Below are 6,842 nucleotides of genomic sequence, written 5' to 3' on the forward strand. Positions count from 1 at the left end.
AGAACAGAGACAGAAACTGAGAAGAGTCATCACTTAACTGTTCTTTAGAATTTCCAGAAGATTTGGCCTATTTATGCCCTGTCACTGTGCATGGGCTCATGTGTAGGTCTAGTTATAAGACAATAAAATACTCTCAAAATGTGTTCTAGCTACCCACGTGGAGGTCCCTCGATGCTGGATCAATTTCTCATTAAGAGACCTTTGCTAATTCTTAAACTACCTCCTTACTTTGCATTTCTGTAAATCCACTCAGCACCACATCTGAAAATAGTAAGATTAGTCAGCATTGCATCTGAAAATAGGAAGACTTGTCAGAAACCAAAAATGAGCATTTCTGAGGTACCTGCTTTGAAGGCTTAATCACTATCACAGTTGCATTCTGAAAGGCATTATAGCAAGAAGAAGGGCAGCAATGCAGGGGCCCCTAACTGGCAAATAATGACAAAGGCACTAAGGACAAGCAAAGCTCAGCCTCACTGGACAAGCTGCTCACCCTTTAGCTGGGGAGACCGACTTTTCTTTCCATTTAACTAAACTTAGGTACGATGGAATGAATAGCATTTCATAAAGTTGGGGCTACAGAGAACCGCCCTGTTTATCTTAGAAATCGAATCACTGTCAACTTCATGTTTATTTCAGATGTTACTAGGTAATCAACAGGCAACAAACAGCAGGACAATAGATCTGGCAGTGCCATAAGGCAGCAGTTGCCGCATGTGACATAGGAGGAAAAGGTGTTACATTATAGTGGAGAGAAATCACAATGTGTGCGGCTGCTATCACAGGGTTTTGGAAGAAATATGTAAATAGAGCAATGGAGCATAAACATAACAAGGAAATGGGCAGGTCTAAACCCTGTAGAACTGAAACACAGCTTGTTTAGAACACAGAGATGGTCCTCGTAACTGCAGCTCTCAGAGGTGCAAACGGCTTATGTCTGATTCCAGTCTGTGGTAGCAAGACCCCTCTTTACCTTGAATAAACAGGAAATTACAACCAAAGAACCCACGGTAAGACAGAGTAATGCGATCTGTATCTCTCAGCACACTAGATTGCCCTGCTCCTGGATTTATATATAAACACTGCAGAGCTTTCCATGGTAAAAGGCTAGATCTGTTTATCTCTGCATTGTGTACTTGGGAATTAAGAGAAAATTAAGGAAAAAACCTACTGTAACAGTAAAAGTCCCTAGTGTAATGTTTAGAGTATAAAATTCCTTTCCTTAGAAAATGTGGTGAACTATGTTGCAGGAACTTTTAAAATAGCTCATAGAACAGAATGTTCTTCCACAGATGAAAAATTAAGTGCACCCTGTCCTTCTCCATACCTATCTATGGCTTGGTAATGTGTCAAGCAAGCCAATTGAAAGTGAGGGGGAGAAGCTTCTCTAAGGCTCTCCATGCCTGGATTTTATCAGAGATTCACTTTTTGTCCCTCATGAGGAATTTGCCTTGATGCAGAAGTGGGCTCATCAAACGCTTGCCCTGCACCGCACCTCTGTGCCGAACCTTTGTTCTGGAAGCTGTAGACCTCCTCATTAGAGAACGCCTGGGGCACTGTCCTTCAGAGGCAAAAGCTAGAAGTGATGTCAAAGAGGTCCTGAGATTGGCTCAGGGCTGAGCAGACAGGAAGTGACCAGGGCAGCACAAGCACCCTGGGCTTCTGATTCTAGGTCAATGTTGTGTCTGTTCCTCCTGAAAATGCTCGTGGTCCCAGATGTCTGTACAGCCGGGCTCACAGACCCTCATCAGTCTGCTGGGTTCTCTCCAGTCAATTGAAACCTATTTGCATGTGGAAACCAAGCCTAAGGATAGTTGACCTAAAGGAAAGAATGAAAGATACTCCACATGCACTCATTTTTCTGGAAGCCTCAGAGAGCTGGCCCAAGTTCTCCCAAAGGTACCCTTCAAAGCAGCTGAATCTCACTTTAGCATATAGTATTTGAATACCTTGTACAAAGAAAATATGTTGCTTGTTACAGAAGCACAAACAGCGCTAAGACCAACTAAAGTATATTTTTAAAAAACCCAAAGTCGTCCTATGTTTGCATTTAGCTTTTCCATTGACTATCAGTGTAACTTCAGGCTGTTGTTTCACCTTTATGTGACTCAGTTACTTCTTCTGTGAGAGGGATAAAAATAGCCCCTTCCTTACTGGAATGCTGAGTCCCACCCTTTGGGGTTCCAGCAGTTGGGGATGTGGCCCAGGAACTTGCATTTTTAGAAAAGCTCCTTACGTGACTCTGATGAACAGCTAGACATAGGAACCACTGGTTGCAATAATTCCAAGAACATAAAACTACTGTCTCAGGAAAATAAAAGACATTTATTTATTTTTTGGCCGCACTGTGAGACATGTGGGATTATTAGTTCACCGACCAGGGATCGAACCCGTGCCCCCCTGCAGTGGAAGCATGGAGTCTTAACCACTGGACTGCCACGGAAGTCCAAAAGACATTTATATTTGATGTGAACCTAAACCAGGCATTAACCTGGGAGAATGCTATTCTAGTTCACGAAATATTTAAGTTCAGCATGTATAATTTTATAGACAAATTAAGAGGAGAAAGAAGAGCAGCCAGCTCTTTGGTTGCTGGCAGGATTTTCTCAGCGAATTTGTATAGAGTACTTAGAACAGTGCTGGGTGTATAGTAAATGCTCAAAAGATGTTAGCAATTATTTTCGGTATTGAGTAGAAATGTTACTGTTTAGTTTAGAAAAATTGTAAGTAATCTTTAAAGAGATGAGTAACCAGCTCTTTAAGTGAGCAAAGTGTCTTTTAGAAATTACATATAAATATCCATGCACATTAAAACTTTATCTAACACGTTAACTTCTTACATTTTCCCACCAAGCAGTTTTGGATAGCTCTCTTCTTACTCTCACTTCACGTTTTCCGTTTTAAAACTGATATTGATAATCTTTTTAGCCTTCTGAAAAACACATACCAAAAATTACCTGGAAAAGGCATAATGTTCTCATTCAAAGAAACTGGAGCTGGAAACATTCTTTAGTTCATCACTGGGACAAATGTTAAAGAGTATTTTGAAATGCATACCAACTAAACATATACATCTATAATAAAATTCCAGAAACTTTTCCTGCCTTGTATGTGTTTATAGTACAAGATGTATCTGAAACAGACGTGATGGTTTGAAGGTGTAAGATGTTTGGGTTTGGTCGATTCATTTCCATGAGTTTCTGAAGTTCCTTATCCTTCCTTCACGAGCCTCTTGCACCTTGCAGACATCAGCCCACTTGTTCCTTGTTCTTGGGACAGGGTGACACTTCTTAGCAGATACAAAATGACTAAGTAACTTTTAGTAACGTCAATTGTGTGCTGGGTCATTAATGCAAGACCACTTTGTGACCCTGCTCAATTCTTTTAACCCTTTCTTCTCTCCAAGGTGTCCCTTAGCTAGAGCACCAGCCACTATTAAAACATGATCATAAATCATGGTTATTTGTCCACTAACCCTTCTTACGATACCAAAGGAAAAAAAAAAAAGAAAAGAAAAGAAAAAAAAGAAGCTCAGGCTCACTTAGACAGCGTCTCTGCTCTTGATGAATCTTTATGGAACCTTATCTTATATTTTTAACAGCAAAGCTCGGGCTCTGTTTTACTGAAGCTGTTTATATATCTAATCAGAGTGGATCAGGAAATGTGGTTGACAGCACAGGGCTGCCTGAGAAACCTACTTGCTGGCCAGCATTAAGGCCACTTTTCAGCTTGAAGGCGTGATCAATGGAGTGTGTCTGAGGCTCTGTTTAGATTAAGGGAAATAACGCACTGGTGGCCACATTCATCCCAAGCAAATCATTTTCCCTCACGCGGGCTGCAGTGAAAAGCTTTCCAATAAAGCGCTGGCAGGATTAAACACAACCAGCTCCTCACGCGCCCCTCCTGTGGTGGTTGGCTGCAGGCTGGGAGGAGCCCAGGCTCTAGCCTGACTGGGAGGATGGCGTTGCAAGAGAGAGCAGATCACACGCTGCCCTACCGCTACCTAGCTGGGTGTCCTACGGCCAAAGATTGGATCTGTCTGAGGCTTTGTTTCATCACCTGCGAAATGGAGATGTATGAGTCAGGGTTCTCCAGACAACTCTCTCGCTCTATCTAGATCTACAAATATATCATATACAAAAAATGTATATACATACATACATACATGTATATATACCCCTGACTGGGGCGAGGGAGGAGGTACAGACTAGCTGAGGCACAGAACGACGCCTCATCTTCAGCCTTCCTTCGCCTAGAGTCCTGGGTCAAGGTAAAACTGGAAGAGAGCAGTGTTCCCCAGAGGATTGCCCACTGGCTCCAGCGGGAAACTGAGTCGGGGGCAAAAGCTTCTGACCCTGGGACTACAGACGAGCAATGGAACTGAAGAAGAGGGGGAAAAAAACTACAATCCCCGAAAGACCGTAAAGCGTCCACCTTACTCATGCGTAGACCCCGCCCCAATTCGGCGGTTGCCCGGCAGCTCTTTTCGCGTATGCGCTCTCCGACCAGTCTTCTTCCAACCCCTTGTGTTCCCCGGCCGGGGTTGGTACCCGGACCTCCTGTGACCTTCATCTCGGGTTTTGATGTTGCCCTTCTCTTTGCTCTGGGCGACTTGGCCTCAGCAGAGATGTGGTCACCTGGTCAGGATGGCCATAAGGTGCCAGCACAGCGAGGCGGCCCAGACCCAGACTGGAGAAGCAACCAAGGGCTGGTCAGGCCAGGAGAGTCTATCAGACAGTGACCCTGAGATACGGGAGCTGCTACGGGGAGAGAAGGACAGGCAGTGTCGCGGCCTGGAAGCTCACTGCTCCAGAGAACTTCTGCAGCCGAGCTGCGCCGGAGGCCCTGGGGTCCTGTCTGAACAGCAATTACTCGGAGGGTTATCCTGGCAAGAGGTACTATGGAGGAGCAGAGGCAGAGGATGAAATCGAGCTGCTGTGTCAGCGCCGGGCCTTGGAGGCCTTTGACCTGGATCCTGCTCAGTGGGGAGTCAATGTCCAGCCCTACTCGGGGTCCCCAGCCAACCTGGCTGCCTACACAGCCCTTCTGCAGCCTCATGACCAAATCATGGGGGGACCCCGTGCCCGATGGGGGCCATCTCACCCATGGCTACATGTCTGATGTCAAGCGGATCTCAGCTACATCCATCTTCTTCAAGTCTATGTCCTATAAGCTGCATCCCCAAACCAGCCTCACTGACTATGACCAGCCGGCACTCGCTGCTCGGCTCTTCCGACCTTGACTCATCAGAGCTGGTACCGGTGCCTATGCTCGCCTCATCGACTACGCCCGCATGAGAGAGGTGTGTGACGAGGTCAAGGCGCACCTGCTGGCAGACGTGGCCCACATCAGTGGCCTGGTGGCTGCCAAGGTGATCCCCTCACCTTTCAAGCATGTGGATGTTGTCACCACTACCACTCACAAGACCCTTCGAGGGGCCAGGTCAGGACTCCTCTTCTAACGCAAGGGGGTGCGGGCTGTGGACCCCAAGACTGGCCAGGATATCCTTCCACGTTTGAGGACCGAATCAACTTTGCTGTGTTCCCATCCCTGCAGGGGGGCCCCCAGAACCATGCCATTGCTGCAGTGTCTGTGGCCCTAAAGCAGGCCTGCAGCCGTTCTGGGAGTACTCCCTGCAGGTTCTGAAGAACGCTTGGGCCATGGCTGATGCCCTGCTAGAGCGAGGCTACTCGCTGGTGTCTGGTGGCACTGACAACCACCTAGTGCTGGTATCCCTGCGGCCCAAGGGCCTGGATGGAGCTCGAGCTGAACGGGTGTTGGAACTCGCATCCATCACGGCCAGCAAGAACACCTGTCCTGGAGATCGAAGTGCCTGGGGGCCTGCGGCTGGTGCCCCAGCCTTGACTTCTCGATAGTTCCGTGAAGAGGACTTCCGGAAAGTTGTGGGCTTTACAGATGAAGGCATCAAATCGGCTTGGAGGTAAAGAGCAAGACCGCCAAACTCCAGGATTTCAAATCCTTCCCGCTCAAAGGCCCAGAAACAAGTCACTGGCCGGCTGGCCTCAGGCAATGGGTGGAGCAGTTTGCCAGGACCTTCCCCATGCCTGTGCACTGAAGGCACCTAAGAAATGAAGCCCACAGACTGACGTTTATTCCTCTTCCCCCTACCTGGACAAGTTGGGTGTTGGGGGTAACTGCCTATCTTCCAATTTTTTGCTGGGGGAGGGGAAGGCCGCCCACTTAGGGGCAAAGGCAGGTGTAGTTCCCCTTCCCAGAATTTGTAGCTGAGAAAGTTGCTTCTTGTCACAAGACTTAGAAGGAAGAGGCTTGGGGCTTTCTGCCCTTATCTCTCTCATTGTCTCAGTGTTATAGACTCCCTGCCCTCTCTTGGGGAGGGGGGAGTTCCCCTCGTGAGCCAGAGGAAGGAGTGGGTAGGCACCCTTCTTTCATTTTTATCTAATAAAATGCTAACCTGCAAAAAAAACCTAAAAAACAAAAACTGTATATACATATACACATACATATATATGTATATAATATATCTGTAGATCTAGATAGATACATACATATATACACACATACATATAAAGTAATAGATACACATACACATATAATATCTACCCACTTATTTATATGGAGATTTATTTTAAGGAATTGGTGCATTTGGTTTGGGGGCTGGTGAGTGTGACGTCTGCAGGGCAGCCCTGGGGGCTGGAGACCCAGGCAAGGGCTGATGCTGCAGCTTGAATCTAAAAGCAGTCTGGAGGCAGAATTCCCTCTTCCTCAAGGGAATCCAGTTGTATTTTCTTAAAGCCTTCAGCTGATTAGAAGAGCTCACTCACATTATAGAAGGTAAACTGTGTTACTCAAAGTCTTTGGAT

The 6,842-nt window shown here is 46.5% G+C and overlaps 1 pseudogene across 1 annotated transcript; it reads left to right on the top strand.

The window, feature by feature from the left end:
• The first annotated feature begins 4,578 nt into the window (after positions 1-4,578).
• Positions 4,579-6,076, top strand: LOC309835275 (serine hydroxymethyltransferase, mitochondrial-like; annotated as a pseudogene). Its single transcript has one exon. The product of its transcript is annotated as a serine hydroxymethyltransferase, mitochondrial-like (transcript).
• The last annotated feature ends 766 nt before the right edge of the window (positions 6,077-6,842 follow it).

This window comes from Grampus griseus (genome assembly GCF_964374135.1).
Source record: "Grampus griseus genome assembly, chromosome: 17".
NCBI lineage: Eukaryota > Metazoa > Chordata > Mammalia > Artiodactyla > Delphinidae > Grampus > Grampus griseus.